General features: G+C 45.4%; 1 protein-coding gene across 1 annotated transcript in view; it reads left to right on the forward strand.

The window, feature by feature from the left end:
- Nucleotides 1–17,583, forward strand: part of SLC25A31 (solute carrier family 25 member 31) — a 145,588-nt gene that overhangs the window by 50,933 nt on the left and 77,072 nt on the right. The window lies entirely within an intron of this gene.

Here is a 17,583-nt window from a genome sequence, read left to right on the forward strand (position 1 = left end):
AAAGAGCAGTCGCCCAACGGTTCAAAAGGTGGACGCACTAGAACAGACAGAACCAGATTCAGATCCCAAGATGGAACAGAGGGCCGCACGGGAGGCAGCAGGGAGCAGTGGGGAAGCCCGGTCTTCCCTCACCGCTCACGTAGAGATTTCATCAGCTGCCGACGGTGAGAATAAAAAGGATTCCCTTACTGCCAGTTCAGCTGGAGACTCCCTCTCAGCTGTTTCTTTATCAGCTGATGCCGGCTTGCCTTCTTTAGTGGCTGAGACAGTTCAGGCTTCCCAGCCGCTACAGGCCCTGGAGGAATTATTTTAGACCAGAACTTCACCCTTAGCTCTACCACCTCAGGTGACCTTCCCCTTTTGGAAAATCGGGGGCAGCTTTCTTCTGGGACCCCTGCTTGGGCAGGTGGTCCCATGGGGCCGCCAGGGTTTTTTTCCCCTGATTTATTTTTTAATATATGCAGAGCTTATTTTTGAGGCGGCCGGGGGTTTTGCAGTTGGCCCGAGGGTTTTGGGGGAGGTTGTGCCCACAGCAATCACAACCTTCACTTATTTCAGTCAATTACAGGATGGCAAGAGAGCTTACAAAGATTATTTCACACTTGATGTAAGATATAAAAATGAATAAAGATTTAAAAAACAAAACAAAAACAAAGCCATTCATCCAGCTTTGGTCCATCTAATTGCCTCTTTAAATGCAGCTTACATGTCTGTTGCTATATTTCTTACTATTACTTTTCAAACAACAGCAATTCTTTTTTTACTTATCCTTTTAATGCAGTGTCTCTAGCATGCCCCGACGGAACCCATTTTACCCACAAGGGCTTTTTCAAGGGTTCATAAAGAAGCTCTGCATAATACAAAAACATTATTTTCAAAAACCAATTATAACATGCAATATTGACACCCTTATGACTGTATTAAAATTTTGCAATCAATTGTTAATTCATGTCACATATAACTTAAATAAATAATCGAATACTGTACAGAATAAGCATAATTATCTAATTTAGCATACTATTAAAAATACATGACAATTCATAATTATAGATACCTATAAACTTAAATAAATTACATACACTGGTACCTTGGTTTATGAGCATAATTCATTCCAGAATCATGCTCGTAAACCAAAATACTCGTATATCAAAGCAAGTTTTCCCATAGGAAATAATGGAAACTCGCTTTGATACGTTTCCACCCCCACCCACCCCGAGGCCAGTGGCGCTGCTCCCCCCCCCAAGAACCGGCATTGCTCCCCCCGCTCATGAAGGCCCCCCCCGGTCTTTTCGCCGGCCCCCCGATCTGGCGACCCCTCCCCCCCTGCTCATGTCGCACCCCCTCCCCGCCACAATCCGGCATCCCCCAGGCATCCACACACCCACTCGATCACATTTCTTACCTCTGTTTGGCACCGGCACCAACGCACAGGACGTGCCGGTGCCTGAAGATCTGCCTCCTTCGCGCTGAGCCTTGAGCATCTCGGAGAGAACGGGACCCCGAAGGCCTTGAGCATGTGCAGATGCTCAAGGCCCAGCACGAAGGAGGCAAATCTTTGGGCACCGGCATGTCCTGTGCGTTGGTGCCGGTGCCAGTGCCAAACCGGGGTAAGAAATGTGATCGGGTGGATGGGTGGATGCCTGGGGAATGCCGGATCGCAGCGGGGAGGGGGTGCGACGCGAGCGGAGGGTTCTGGATCATGGGGGGCGCTCGTAAATCGAGGCATGCTCAGTTTTCAAAGCGCTGATTTTGCGAATGTTTTGCTCAACTTGCAAAACATTCGCAAACTGAGGTACCACTGTACATCCATACTCTCTATCAGACTATAAATTACTTAATACATCACACATTTTAAAATTAACCAAATGAGTGACTATAAAAGTTCAAATGAATATAACTCATTATCTAAAAATAACTCAATTACTTTAGTTACTAGAACACATACAGTTCTTAAACCCTGGATTATCAAACTAATAACAAATGAATTTAATGCCCCAAAGCTTAAATCGGGCTCTCTTAACTCTGCCAAAATTAAACAGGGCTAGATTCACTAAGCAAACCGATTGGTTTGCGAGCCCTTTGTGACCAAATTTCCCTCCAACTCTATTCACTAAAGCCTGTAGCGATACGATCCCGACCCTCCCATACAAATTAGCAAAACCCCATGCAAAATAGCCAAACGATTGCTATTTCGAATCGGGTTTTACTATTGGCAAATCCGACTGCTGCAGACCACAGGTCTGCAGGATTTTTGACAGGCCTGCCTCTCTTTTTTATTCAGTTTTTTCCATGGCACAGATATTTTGCATCCTGACAGCAGAGACAGGAAGCTGCTTCTCCTGTCCCTACTCTCAGAGTCTGCGCATGAGCGGGGATCACACATTTGCGATCCCTGCTCTCAAATGGGGGCGTTCCTCCGATCGCCCCTATTTGAATATGATTGATTGGTGAATCAGTCAGACCTGCCCGAATTGGAAATGGATTGTTCCGATTCGGGCAGGTTAGTGAATCTAACCCTAAGTTTGCTAAAGGAACAGATTATCAGTGTTCACCCCAGAAATTTTTTTCCAGCCGGGTGGCATGAAAAAGTAGCCGGGTGGGGTGGGGTGGGACGGGGAAATTTGGTGGTGGGGAAAATTAAATGTGTACTATTTTTATTAGTTAATTATTATTAATTATTTTCCAATGCTCAATATGACTTCCTTTTTTAAGATTTGACACTTGTGCCAGAATATTTTTACTAAATTTAAGAAGTATCCAATTCTAGAAATGCATAATTAGATATTTGCCCTCTTTTAAATGGTATAGAGATTTAAAAAAGGGAAATGCGTTAATGAAGTCATTAGGTTCAATCTAGCCATTTATTTCTGCATGAATTTAAACAACTAAAAAAAAAAAAAGATAAATGTAGCTCATCCAGTCATACAAGAAACGGCTCTAAAGCACCTCTAATAATGTTTTGATCATTAGGTTCCTTCCTGAAGTCTCACTGAGGATATGAAATACCGTATTTTTCGGACATTAAGACACACTGGACCATCAGATGCACCCACCTGTAGAGGAGGAAAAACCAAGAAAAAAAAATTTGGTTCAGAATTTTGTTGTTCTTGGTTTTTCCTCCTCTACATGTAGATGTCTCTGGTGTGTCTGGTGCTGGGAAGCCCGCAGCCACCAGAAGCCCGCAGTCGCCTGAATCCCGAAGCCGCCCGCAGCCCCCCCCCACACACACACCTGGTACCTGTTGTAGTGGTGGTCCAGCGCGGTCTCCGGAATGGCTGCCTGTGTCTTTAGCTAGCAGAGTGACGCAGGAGTGCGAACTTTGCACTTCCTGCCTGGTACCGCGCCGCTCATTGATTGGCTGCAGTCAGTTAGGTTCATATATATATATATATATAGTATATATGACAGCCAGTACTGATCATTTTTTAACAACCCCTCTATACAAAAAAGTTATTTTTAGTAATAATCCATGAGTCACACAACAAGGGTGCACCTAGGAAAAGGCAGCATCTTAAACACTGCAGTGAGCACTAGAACACCAACACACGCATTGTAAAACTAAACAAGCCAGATCCTGCACAGTCAATTGATCCTGTACAGTTGATACTAACAGAAAGCCATGTCCTTTTCATACACACAGAACACAGATATACCCTCGCTCAATATGGAATAATCACAAACTAAAAATAGAAATATTACATTACATTACAGATTTCTATTCCGCCATTACCTTTCGGTTCAAAGCGGATTACAAAAAGAGTATGGAAGAAGGGTTACAACGTTAGATCAGAGAAGGTTTCCAAGAGAGGGAAAAGTAGGATCAGGGGTTAGAGAGGGGATGGTAAGAGGGGGGGTTAAGCTTTATCATGGTATTAAGCTTTATTAAGGGATTTCTTGAAGAGTATAGTTTTTATTTCCTTTCTGAACATCTTGTAGTCTGGGGTTGTTGTCAATAGGTTGAAGTCTTGGTTGTCTATCTTCGCTGCCTGAGTGGCCAGTAGTCCGTTATATAGTTTTTTCCGTTTTACTTCTTTGATTGGGGGGTAAGTGAATGGGGTGTGTGTTTTTCTATGCCTGGTAGAGGTGGTTTGGATGAGGCGGTCGTTTAGGTAGGTTGGGCTGTCTCCATTTATAGTTTTAAATAGTATACAGTAGAATTTAAATTGTATTCTTTCCTGGATTGGAAACCAATGAGAATTGATGAATGCCTCAGTAATGTGATCATGTTTTTTCAATGAATAGATGAGTCTCAGAGCTGTATTCTGAATTGTCTGTAGTTGTTTAATCATTATTGCAGGGCAGGGGAGGTAGAGGATGTTGCAATAGTCTAGGATACTTAGGATTAGAGATTGTACTAGGAGCTGAAATTGTGTTTTTTTGAAGAATTTTCGGACTTGTCTAAGGTTTCTCATAACTGCGAAAGATTTCTGTATTGTTTTGTTAATTTGTGGTTGCATGGTGCAGCCTCTGTCAATAGTCATACCTAGAAGTTTTAGGGTAGTTTGCAAAGGGTAGTTGATAGAGTTGATTTCTAAGTTGGTTATAGTTGGGATTTTGTTATTTTCTAGAAGGATGAATTTAGTTTTGTCTGGGTTGAGTTTCAGTTTGTGGTCTTCCATCCAAGTCGTAACTGTAGCTAGAGTTCTGTGTAGTGTGTCTGACATTAAGAGCATTGGTTGGTCGAAAGGAATGAGGATGGTGATGTCATCAGCATAGCTATAAGAGGATAGGCCTTGTTTGTTCAGGTAAACGCCAAGAGAGGCTGTATATAGGTTGAAGAGAGTAGGGGACAGTGGGGACCCTTGTGGAACGCCGCAGGGGTTGGACCAAGGTTTGGATTTTTCTTTGTCTGAATTTACTTTATATGTTCTGGATTTTTAGAAACCTTCAAACTATGAGTATACTTTATCTGAGATGCCTATTGAGTCCAAGATTTGCAGTAGGATGTTATGGTCTACCAGGTCAAATACCGCTGTCAGGTCCAACTGTATGAGCAGCATTTTTTTTCCAATGCTGAGGTTTTGTCTTGCTGTGTCAATAAGGGAGCCTAGTAGTGTCTTTGTGCTGAAGTTAGTTATGAAGCCGGATTGCGTGGGATGGAATAAGTTATGGTCCTCGAGATAGTTGGTGAGGAATTTGGCTACTAATCCTTCTGTTAGTTTGATGTATAGAGGTATTGAGGCTATTGGTCTGTAGTTGGATGAGAGGTCTGTTGGTCCTTTAGGGTCTTTTAAGATTGGGGTGATGATGATTTCGCTGAGGTCATTCGGGAAAATGCCATCTGTGAACATGGTTTGTATCCAGTGTAGGAGTAAGGTACGGAACTTAGTGCTCGCTGATGACAGGAGAAATATGTAGATAAAAGTTTTATCCCAGGACAAGCAGGCAGCATATTCTCACACATGGGTGACATCACCGACGGAGCCCCGCAGCGGACAGCCTCGAAAGCAGACTTGCTTGAAGATCTTTAAAAGAACTTCCGAGTGCTGCACCACGCATGCGCGCATGCCTTCCCACCCGAACTAGGGGGGCGCGTCTCTTCATCTTGGTTTTGTAGTAAACTTCGTTGCCTTCTCTCACCACGCCTGATTTTTATTTTATTTTGGTATCAGTCGCTGTGTTTTGTCTCTTTTCTTTTAAAGTAAAAAAAAAATAATAATAATACTAAAAAGAGCTTCTTTTCTTTTATTTTCGTCCGGTCAGCGGGTCTTGGGCCTAGGCCTGACCGCTCGTCTCGTTCGACATGCAATTAATTTTTTCTATGTCCCGGCCCCTTACTGGTTTTAAATGCTGTCGCCAGTGTAAAAAGGCAATTTCCATCACCGACCCTCACTGTCGGTGTTTGGTTTGTTTGGGGTTTACTCATTCTCCTGAAGATTGTTCCCGCTATTGTACTCTTCAGCCTAGGGCCTTTCGGCATCGGTGCATCCTTTTCCAGCAACTTTTCGTCGACATGGAACAAACCTCTGACAAGGCCTTGACCTCGGCCCCGGGGTCAACCTCAATTTTGAAGACTATGACCCCGTCTTCCTCTCTGGCCTCAAAAGCCTCGACCTCGACTCCGGCCTTGACCTCGACCTTGTCGGTCTTGAAGGCCAGGTGAAGATGTCTTCACTGAGTAAGTCTCCTGCCTCTCTTTCAGGTACCGTTCCTAAGAAGCCACCAGAATCCTCCTTGAGATCTCCTCCTAAGCGTGCCTCCAAGAGTAGGGAATACTCATCTTCAAGGTCGCACTCTTAGGAGCGCGCTGCTGCATCTACGAGACCAGATCCCTTTGTCTCGGTGCCTATTTTCGAGGACATGTTGAAGTCCATCTTAACTACACAGATTTCCTCGATAGTGGCTCAACTGGTTCCGTCCTCGACCCTGCCTCCTAGGGACCAGCCTGGACAATCTGATCCTCCAGTTGTATTGCCTCGAGGCAGGTCTCGAAAGCCGAAGCGGCTCTCTTCCAGTGACTCTTCACCTGAGCCTCCATCGATGTCCCCCCAGCCTCGTCCAAAGCATCGCTCGAGGCATCTTTCCTCTAAGATTCGTAGAGAGGCGTCTGTCGATCAGTCTCCCTCTTTGGATACCGAGGCTTCTATCTCACATTCTTCCACAGCGAAGCACAAGTCTCGATCTCGGGATGCCTCGACTCGGAGTCTTTCAAGATCAAGGACTCCTCCATCGAAGCCCACTGTACGAGACTCTTCTCCTCCTGCCTCGACACATTCTGTGCCTCGTACTCCAGGGATATCACCAGTGTGGAGTCTGAAGCGCAAGTATTCGATGACTCCGCCTCATGTAGATAGTGCAGCTTCTTCAATTACCATCCGTCTCGAGTCTGAGCCTTTGTCTCAATACTCTAGGGAGGCTTCTCCCTCCTACTCTGTGGCTCCAAGGTCTCGTACTCCTCCAGATGAGACCTCTAAATCTACTTCTTTTGCTAAGTTTGTTTTTGATATGGGTCAGGCCCTCAAACTGGATCTTCATTCAGATTCTAAGTATACTCCAGAATACTTGGCGGATATGGAGCTCTCTCATCCACCAAAAGAGACTTTGAGATTACCTATGACTCCAGTCCTTAAACAAACTTTCATAAGGAATATGGAAACCCCCTATTCTATTACTGCTATCCCATCCAAATTGGAATCTAGATACCATACTGTTCCCTATAAGGAATTTGAGAAGTCTCATTTGTCCCATCAGTCATTGGTGGTGGAATCATCTTTGAAAAAGGCTCATCCTTCCAAGATTTATGCTGCTTTACCTCCAGGCAGGGAGGGTCGTACAATGGACAAATTTGGCCGCCGTTTATATCAGAACTCGATGATGGCCAACAGGATTCTTAATTATAATTACACTTTTACCACCTATTTCAACCATTTTTTTGAAATTATTACCTTCCTTTTATCCTGATGTTTCTAAACCCTGTCTTCAGGAATTTAAGCAAATTCTCAAGACTTTCTCAATTACGACTCTTTATGCTGTAGGCTTCTTACGATGCTTTTGAATTATCATCTCGAGTATCTGCCTTTGCTGTAGCCATGCGTAGACTAGCTTGGCTACGTATTGTTGACATGGATCCCAATCTTCAAGACCGATTGGCCAACTTGCCTTGTCAGGGTAATGAATTATTTGATGATTCCATTGAAGCGGTTAATAAGCGCCTCTCGGAACATGAGTGCTCTTTTGCTTCTCTCATTCGACCAAAGCCCAAGACTCCTCCAGCTCGGGCATACAAACAAACACAAGCCTGGGGGGAGGCTAATTGCAATGGGCAGACTTGGTGGGCTATAGCCCTTTTCTGCCGTCATTTTCTATGTTTCTATGTTTCTATCCTCAGAAAACGACTCCTGCTTTTTCCAGGCCTCCACTTCGTCGTCCTCAGCAGCAGCAACGTCAACAGAAGTCTCAAACTCCTGCTGCCACCAAGCCAGCTCAGTCTTTTTTACGTTTCCAGCTTGAGCATTCCAACCTAACTGCATCGGACTTCTCTTCTGCCCATAGGGGGGTCGTCTTTCCCATTTTTATCATCAGTGGGAAATAATCACCTCCGATCTCTGGGTTCTCACCATTCTGTGAGAGGGATACTCTCTTCATTTACTTCAAGTACCTCCAGATCACCCTCCAAGAGAGTGTCCTTCCAATCGGTCGCAACTTCCTCTTCTTCAGGAAGCTCAGGCTCTGCTTCGCCTTCGAGCTGTCGAGGATATTCTTCTTTCTCAGCGGAACTTGGGGTTCTACTCCCGTTACTTTCTAGTTCCAAAGAAGACGGGGGATCTGTGACCCATTCTGGACCTCAGAGCTCTCAACAAATTCCTGGTCAAAGAGAAGTTTCGGATGCTCTCATTGCCCACCTTATATTCCCTCATGGATCAGGGAGATTGGATGTGCTCGCTGGATCTCAAAGAGGCTTATACTTATATCCCCATTCATCCAGCCTCTCGCAAATATCTCAGATTCCAGGTGGGAGATCTTCACCTACAATACAGAGTCCTTCCTTTTGGACTCGCCTCTTCCCCCAGAGTCTTCACAAAATGTCTGGTGGTGGTGGCTGCGACTCTTCGCACTCAAGGTCTTCAAGTTTTTCCATACTTGGACGACTGGCTTATCAAAGCCTCCTCTCATCAAGAGGTTATTGCAGCGACCCGACAGACTATTCTGTTTCTCCAAAGTCTGGAGTTCGAAATCAACTTCCCAAAATCCCAGTTGACCCCATCTCAATCTCTCCAATTCATTGGGGCCACCCTGGATACTGTCTGCCTCAGAGCGTTTCTGCTTCCATCATGTCAAGATACCCTCACTCGCCTTTGTCATCAGGTATATCGTCTTCCATCAATTTCTGCAAGGCAAATGATGGTCCTACTCGGACACATGGCTTCTACAGTTTACTTGACTCCTTTTGCCAGACTTCACCTTCGCATTCCTCAGTGGACCCTGGCATCCCAGTGGCAACAGGCGATCAACCCGCTTTCTCAACAGATTACAGTAACTCCTTTGTTGCAGCAGTCTCTCCACTGGTGGATGCTCTCTTCCAATCTTTCCAGAGGTTTGCTGTTCCACACCCTACCTCATCAGAAAGTTCTCACAACGGACTCCTCCACTTACGCTTGGGGAGCCCATGTTGACGGTCTTTGTACCCAGGGTCTGTGGACTGCACAAGACCGTCTTTGTCATATCAATCTGTTGGAACTCAGAGCGATTTTCAATGCTCTCAAAGCTTTTCAACACCTTCTTCACGACGCTGTGGTTCTCGTGCGGACAGACAACCACGTGGCCATGTATTATGTCAACAAACAGGGAGGTACGGGATCTCATTCCTTGTGTCAAGAGGCTCTGAGGCTGTGGACTTGGGCGATTCATCACAAGGTCAACACAACTGTCTGGCGGACAAATTGAATTGCCTTCTACAACCTCACGAATGGACAATCAATTCTCCCACACTTCGTCAGGTTTTTGTTCGCTGGGGGACCCCGCAGATAGATCTCTTTGCATCTCCCCTCAACTACAAGCTGCCTCAATTTTGCTCCCGGATATACTCTCCCCAGCGTCTCGAGGCAGATGCTTTTCTCCTAGACTGGAGGGATCAGTTTCTTTATGCCTTTCCTCCTTTTCCACTAATTCTCAGGACTCTTGTCAAACTCAAGTCAGCACATGCCACCATGATTCTGATAGCTCCTCGGTGGCCCAGACAACCGTGGTACTCTCTTCTACTTCAACTCAGCAACAGGGAGCCTCTGCTTCTACCAGTTTTTCCCTCTCTGCTTACTCAGAGTCAAGGATCCTTGCTGCATCCCAACCTGCAATCTCTACACTTAACAGCTTGGTTCCTTTACATTACATTACATTCCTTTCAACCTAAACGACTCTTTACAGTTCTCCCAGTCTGTACAAGATATTTTGGTAGCTTCCAGAAAGCCGTCCACTCGGCAGTGTTACGGCCAGAAATGGACTAGATTTTCTGCTTGGTATTCCATCCGTCAGTTTGAGTCACAGTCTACCTCCTTGGCTTCTGTTTTGGATTATTTACTTCACTTATCGCAATCTGGTCTTCAGTCTACATCTATTCGAATTCATCTCAGTACGATTGCTGCTTTTCATCAGCCTATTGATGGGAAACCTCTCTCTACATATCCTCTGGTTTCCCGATTTATGAAAGGTCTATTTAATGTTCATCCACCACTTAAACCGCCTCCAGTGGTCTGGGATCTCAATGTTGTTTTAGCTCAACTGATGAAACCTCCATTTGAACCAATTGATAAAGCTCACCTCAAGTATCTCACTTGGAAAGCAGCGTTCCTGATTGCTCTCACATCTGCTCGAAGAGTCAGTGAGTTACAAGCTTTGGTTGCGGACCCTCCTTTCACAGTTTTCCACCATGACAAAGTAGTTCTCCGTACTCATCCAAAATTCTTACCTAAAGTTGTTTCAGAATTTCATCTCAATCAATCTATTGTTCTGCCAGTATTTTTTCCAAAGCCTCATTCTCATCTGGAGAAGTGGCGCTCATTTGGGGCTAGAGCTAGTCTGCACGCACGCCATGCTGCATTATGTCTTTTTAAAACCCTTGTACATGTGCAGTTCACTAATCATATGCATGAGTCAGAATCACTGAAATATGCCGTTCCTTTAATAAAACAACTCTCATCCATACACATAAAAATGTCTTATGAATCTCACTACTCACACTAACTCTTATCAAATAAATAGCTAAATCTAACTCAAAAACTCATGAAATAAGCACATGCGCACTTCAAACCATTTCAGACATGCGCATTACACTCTGCTCTATACTTATTAGAAACTATCATAAAAACAAACCACTTGTGAAGTTTAAAACACTGAATAAGTAAATATTGATAAATTCATCCCTTTTAACCATTTAATCAAGTTTAAAAACCATTCAATTAATGCCTACCTGTGCAAAACTTAAAATAAATTAATAAATAAATGATCTTATATTACTCAATTAAGTGCTATCAATCCATATTAGTGTCTGAGTAGATGTCGACGCTTATATAAATATATGTAAGAATCTAGAACAGGGATCTCAAAGTCCCTCCTTGAGGGCCGCAATCCAATTGGGTTTTCAGGATTTCCCCAATGAATATGCATTGAAAGCAGTGCATGCACATAGATCTCATGCATATTAATTGGGGAAATCCTGAAAACCCAACTGGATTGCGGCCCTCAAGGAGGGACTTTGAGACCCCTGATCTAGAACAATGAAATATTTCAAATACAATATACTAAAATTTAAGTACACAGCCTGCAAAAAAGGATCAATAAAGGTTCACAATCAATGTTAAAATTAAGTCCAATTGGTTCTACTGAATTTAACAAATATGTCTATCTTGTTTCTTTCTGGAGCAATTTGTTTTTTTCTATTGTCTCCTGTGTTATCAGATGCTACATAATCAATAGCCAGACATTTTAAATCTTCAAATTTATGTTGATATTGCATGCAATGTCTAACCAGTGGATCTGTAATTTTAGAGCATTTAATGTTAGATTTATGTTCCATCATCCTTTTTTTGAAACTCTTGTTGTCATCCCTACATAAATATTTTCACAGGGGCAAAAAAAATCAGATACACTATAAATGATCTATTACAGTTCAAAAAATGATTGATTTTATAGTCTTTCTTGTCCACTGGATTCATAAAAGATTTCGTTTGCAAACAAACATTAAATATACTGCAAGAGAGACACTTGAAAAAATAATGAGGCATTCCATCTTTTTTTCTCATACACTGATTTTCTCCTTTTAAAATCTCTTTAAGATTTTTTTCTCTTGAGAAAGCTATCCTCAAAGTCATATCTTTCAATGCTGGATGTACTGAAATGAGGTCCCAATATTTAAATGTAATGTACTTGCCCCCATCTACTACTTTCATGTCCCCCCCTTCTCCTCCCTCATCCAAACACCCGTGGATGGCATGGGACCAAGACTTGTGGTCTGAGGAGCATACAGATCTGGATGAGGACCTGGACTCTTGGAGGGACCTCCAGGATCCTCGAGGGAACGGCCGCTGGTAGCGGGACCTCGTTTTTTCCGACTACTGGCGAAGAGACTTTTTCACAGAGACGAGCTCTCAGTTTTGATTCAGCAGGTCTCAGTTTTAAGTTTTGAGGAGATGCCACTTGAGACCCCGCAGGTGGGGGACCCCTTTCTTCGGGGGATCCGCCCGGAATCCTGCTCTTTTCCTATGCATCAGGATATTGTTCTGCTGCTGTGGAATACACTGGAGGAGCCGTTTCGTTTTTTGCGCTCCATGACTCGTTTCTATCCCATCCTGGTGGTGGATAGGGCTATTTTGAAGTCGCCAGGGGTAGATGCGGTGGTCTCTGCTATTTCAAAGCGGCATACTTCAAAGCGGCATATTTCAAAGTGGCCCGTAGAGGGCGATTCTGCCCTATGTGATTCTGAGAAGCGTAAATTGGAGGCTCTCTGCCTTGGGGTCCAGGCGGCTATTTGTGGGGGCTCATGGCTCACACCGTGTTTCGGTGGATCGAGCATATTCTTGACCGTGAGTCTGATAATTGGTCCTTGGTGGATCAAGAGGTCGCGAAGATTGAAATGGTGGCCTCGTTCCTCTCCGACACCCTCTATGACTTGGTGCGGTCCTCTGCCAAGTCTATGGCTTTTGGGGAAGCCGAGCATCGTACCTTGTGGCTGCACATGTGGTCGGCAGATGCTGCATCCAAAACTAAACTCGCAAAATTTCCCTTTTCGGGGGTCTATTTTGTTTGGAGAGGATTTAGATGTTGGTTCAGACTTTGACAGACTCTAAGGTGCCCCGCCTGCCTGAGGACCATGCCCGCCAGGTGATTAGAGGAGGCACTGCTAGAAGGCATCTGTGCGATTTCCGCAGGTTTACACCCAGGGCGTGGGGCTGCTACCTTCCCATCTTCTGGGTTTTCCCAGGGGCGTTTCTTTCAGCACATGCAGTCCTTTTGGGAGGGGCATGTTGAGGGGGCTGGGAATCCCCCCCCCCCCCCGCTGCTTCCCTTGCAGCCCGTCCTGCCTAGTGACTCCTTGTCGGCGCCCCCTCTGGTTCCGATGGGTGCCCAGCTGTGCGAGTTTTCTCACAAATGGTCAGAGATCACATCCATTCAGTGGGTCCTGGAGGTGATTTGGGACAGTTATGCTCTAGAGTTTCCCCGTTCCTTTACCAGGTCATTTTCTAGCTTCTCCTTGTCATAATGTGTGAAAGAAGCAGGCTTTTTGCAAGACCCTTCAAAGATTGCTAGATCTCAGAGCTGTCATTCCAGTGCCCCCTCAGGAGCCTGGCACTGGCAGGTACTCGATTTACTTTGTGGTGCTCAAGAAAGAGGGGACTTTTCTGCCCATCTTAGATTTGAAGGGAGTCAACAGAGCTATCAGAGTTCCGTCTTTTCGCATGAAGACATTGTGATCGGTGATTCTGGCGGTTCAGCCGGGGGAGTATCTAACTTCTCTCGACCGGACGGAGGTCTACTTTCACATTCCATCTTTCGCCGATTGTACCATTTTCCCTGATTGCTCCAATTTTCTCTGATTGTACCATTTTCTCCGGTACCTAGTTTCTCTGATTGTACCAATGTAACATTTTGCTGATTGTCCAGTCCTTCTTCATTGTAAACCGCCTCGAACTACTATGGCTTTGGCGGTATATAAGAAATAAATTATTATTATTATTATTCCAAACCAGCCATCCCATCAGTGCTTCCTTCATTTTGCAATCTTGGGCCAGCATTTTCAGTTTGGTGCGCTCCCTTTTGGTCTGGCTATGGCTCTTCAGACGTTCACTAACGTCTGAAGACGTTATCGTGGCGGCCTTGCAGACAGAGGGCATTCTGGTGCATCCTTACCTGGATGACTGGTTAATTCACTCAGTCATTCCAGGAGAGCACCTGGGTCACGGCTCAAATGGTGGAGTTCCTGCAGTCACTGGGCTGGGTTGTCAACCTTGCCAAGAGCTGGTTGGCCCCCTCTCAGTGCCTGGAGTATTGTGGGGTTGTGTCCGACACCTCCTTCAGGAAGGTCTTCCTCCCAGAGGCCTGGGTAAGCAAATTGCAATCTCAGATTCACCGGCTTATGGCGTCCCAGTGTCCTCGGGCGCAGGATTTCCTCCAAGTCTTTGGATCAATAGTGGCTTTCCTCGACATGGTGAGGTGGGCTCGGGCCCACATGCGTCCTCTTCAGTATGTTCTGCTTCAGAGGTGGTCGCCTCAGTCAAGATCACCTTGTTCCTCCAAGGGGCTTCGCTCGCTGCAGTCTTCGTTGGTGGCTCCAGGCCTTCCATCTTGTTCAAGGGATGAGTCTGGATCAGACAAACTGGACGGTGCTTCTCATGGATGCCAGTCTTCTAGGTTGGGGAGCTCAGTGTCTAGGTCACTCAGCTCAGGGCATCTGGTCTATGGAGGAGGCGTCCTGATCAATCAATGTTCTGGAGACCAGAGCCATATGTCTAGCACTGTAGGCCTTCCACTCCTTCTTGACGGGCAAGTCAGTCCTGGTTCTCTCAGACAATGCCACGGCGGTGGTCTATGCCAATCGTCAGGGGGACACCAAAATGGTCTGGGCAGAGTCACATCTTCAAGATATCTTGGCCTCCCACATAGCTGGAGTGGACAATGTTCAAGTGGACTTCCTCAGTCGTCACGTGTTAGATCCCGGAAAGTGGTGTCTAAGCCACGTGGTTTTTCAGTTGATCGTGCAGACTTGGGGTCAACCCCCTTATGGACCTGATGGTCACGGGTGTCATCGCCAAAACACCCCACTTCTTCAGTCGACACAGAGACGCTCAGGCCGAGGGTCTGGATGTTCTGGTTCAACCATGGCCAACGGAGGGGCTGTTGTATGTGTTCCCTCCATGGCCATTAGTGGACAGAGTTCTACTCCACATTGTTCATCATCCGGACCTGATGGATCTGGTTGCTCCGGATTAACCCAGATGGCCGTGGTATGTGGATCTGGTGTCGGATCCTCTTCCTCTGCCTCTTTTGCCCGATCTTCTGACTCAGGGCCCCATTCTCATGTTCGATCCAGGTCCCTTTTGTCTTATGGCTTAGTTCTTGAAAGGGAACGCCTAGGTAAGAAGGGGTATTCAGATAAAGTGATCTCCACTCTATTGGGGGTCCCGCAGACATTCCACTTCTCGGGCTTATGTGCGAGTTTGGCATATATTTGAGAAGTGGTGTATGGCGCGAGGAGTGGTTGATTTTCACGCTTCTCTGCCTAACATCTTAGAGTTCTTGCTGGATGGCCTGGGCAGGGGCCTGGCTTGGTCTTCTCTCCGGGTTTCAGCCTTTTGTGGGTAATTACGGGGTCAGCGTCTGACTGCCATTCCTGATTAAATTTGCTTCTTGCGGGCAGCCAAGTTGCTCAAGCCTCCCGTGCGACCATCCGTTCCCTCTTAGGATTTGAATTTGGTCCTGTTCAGGCCTGTGCGTCCTCTATTTGAGCCTTTGGGTGCCTCTTCTTGGTGGCTATTACTTCTGCTAGATGTGTTTCGGAGCTGTAGGCTCTCTCTTGTAGGTCTCCCTTCCTTGGGTTTTCTAGGGAGTGGGTCGTGTTGAGTCCTGTTCCTTCTTTTCAGCCAAAGGTAGTTTCTCCTTTTCATGTCAATCAGTCTGTGGTCCTCCCAGTCCTGGGTAGTCGGACAGGTTCTTCTGAGCAGAAACAGTTGTACAAATTGGATGTTGTTCGGGTCCTTCGCATCTACTTGTGGAGGACCCAGGAAATCAGATCATCTTTTTGTCCTTCTAGCGCAGTGGTCTCAAACTCAAACCCTTTGCAGGGCCACATTTTGGATTTGTAGGTACTTGGAGGGCCTCAGAAAAAATAGTTAATGTCTTATTAAAGAAATTACAATTTTGCATGAGGTAAAACTCTTTATAGTTTATAAATCTTTCCTTTTGGCTACGTCTTAATAATAATATTGTAATTTATAACTAACGAGACTGTTTTATTTTACTTTTGTGATTATGATAAACATACCGAGGACCTCAAAATGTTGCCCTCGGGCTGTGAGTTTGAGATCACTGTTCTAGCGTGTCTTCATAGGGGGGATGGCTCTTCCAAGGCTACCATTGCGCTTATCTTTTTCAGAAAAATACTTTCGGAATTTCTCAAGGCTCATTCCACTCAGGATCAGGCAGCTTCTAGGGCTGAGTCTTCGCTGGTACCTCCAGTGGATATTTGTATGGCGGCGGTCTGGTCTTCTCTACATTCCTTTGTCAGACACTACCAGGTGGACGTTCAGGCGTGTCAGGACGCAGTGTTCGGTGAGTGTGTTCTGGTGTCAGCCCTTTGGGGATCCCACCCATGATGGGGACTGCTTTGGTATGTCTGGTCTGGAGAGTTGCTAAAGAAGGAGAAATTAGGTTCTTAATTGCTAATTTACTTTCTTTTAGCCTCTCTAGACTAGCATAGGACCCCCCTGTCTATTGTGTTCTTGCATGTAGATTTTAATTTTTTGGTCGGTTTCTAGTATTTTTCTAGGGCCGGGGAGATTAAGAACAGCGGCTGTGGCTTGGCTAGCGAGCTGTGGGGACCTTTGCTATTTGCATTTGTTCCTTTGCATTTTCCAACAGCGTTCCTGTTTTTTATTGGTTGATACTCCTGTTCGGAGTCCTGTTTGTTTTCTGTATGTAGTTCTTAGTTCTGCTTGGCTATTCGGCAGACTGAGGTAATTAGGGAGGGGGTCACATGATTTGTACAGTTACAAAGTTTTTTCTCAGTCTCCACCTGCTGGTCATGATGAGATATATACCCACTTGTAAGGTTAACCTATGCTGGTCTGAAGAGGCTAAAAGAAAGTAAATTAGCAGATAAGAATCTAATTTCTCCGTTTCTTTTTGACAAAAGTTTGATTTTTGGGGTGACCTGAGACCCCTTTATTAGGGGATCTCTGCCTGGGAAAAGACACAGGTTCTGCAGAGCCAGTCTGCAGCTTCACAGAGCAAACCTTTGAGTGGACCTGTGGGGCCACCCTGCTTTGTGCCACTTCAGGGCTCAGGGTCCATTCCCCTGAAAACCACTTTGCCTTCTTAAGCGCAGGCTGAGGGTGCCCTAAGAGCCCTCGGGAGGATTAGGGTGCTGACTGCATATTTCCCGCCCCTGTTGCACTTTGAGGCTCCGTGGGGGTGGAGGTCGCAGTTGGGGGTCTGTACAACTGACAACCCAGTGATCTTATGAATTGGACTGTTTGGAGAACATCTGAGGCAGGAAAACCTTCACTTCACCTGCAAGAACAGAGCTGACAGGCAGGCAAATTATTTCCTTTGGGGGGGACTGAAATAGTTATTTTTGAGGGTTTTCAAAGGTAGGGTTCAGGTCTCCCACCTCTAAGACCTCTCTTTGAGGTTGGTTGGTTTTAATTAAATTTCCACAGGCCGTTTTTGGTACGATTTTTCTGGTGGCAACCATCTCGGATTTTAAACAATTTTTTTTTTTCTAAATCTTTTTCCAATGCAATAGGTGAGACATTCTAGACAAATGGATAGTGTCTCCATGACTGCATACCATCTGCAAAAGGAATCCAGTTCGGATTTTTTCTCTTTGCCTTTTCTGTACTTCACTGATCTCCTTAGCTCCACCTACAGTTTTTC

Source organism: Geotrypetes seraphini, chromosome 1 (genome assembly GCF_902459505.1).
Source record: "Geotrypetes seraphini chromosome 1, aGeoSer1.1, whole genome shotgun sequence".
NCBI lineage: Eukaryota > Metazoa > Chordata > Amphibia > Gymnophiona > Dermophiidae > Geotrypetes > Geotrypetes seraphini.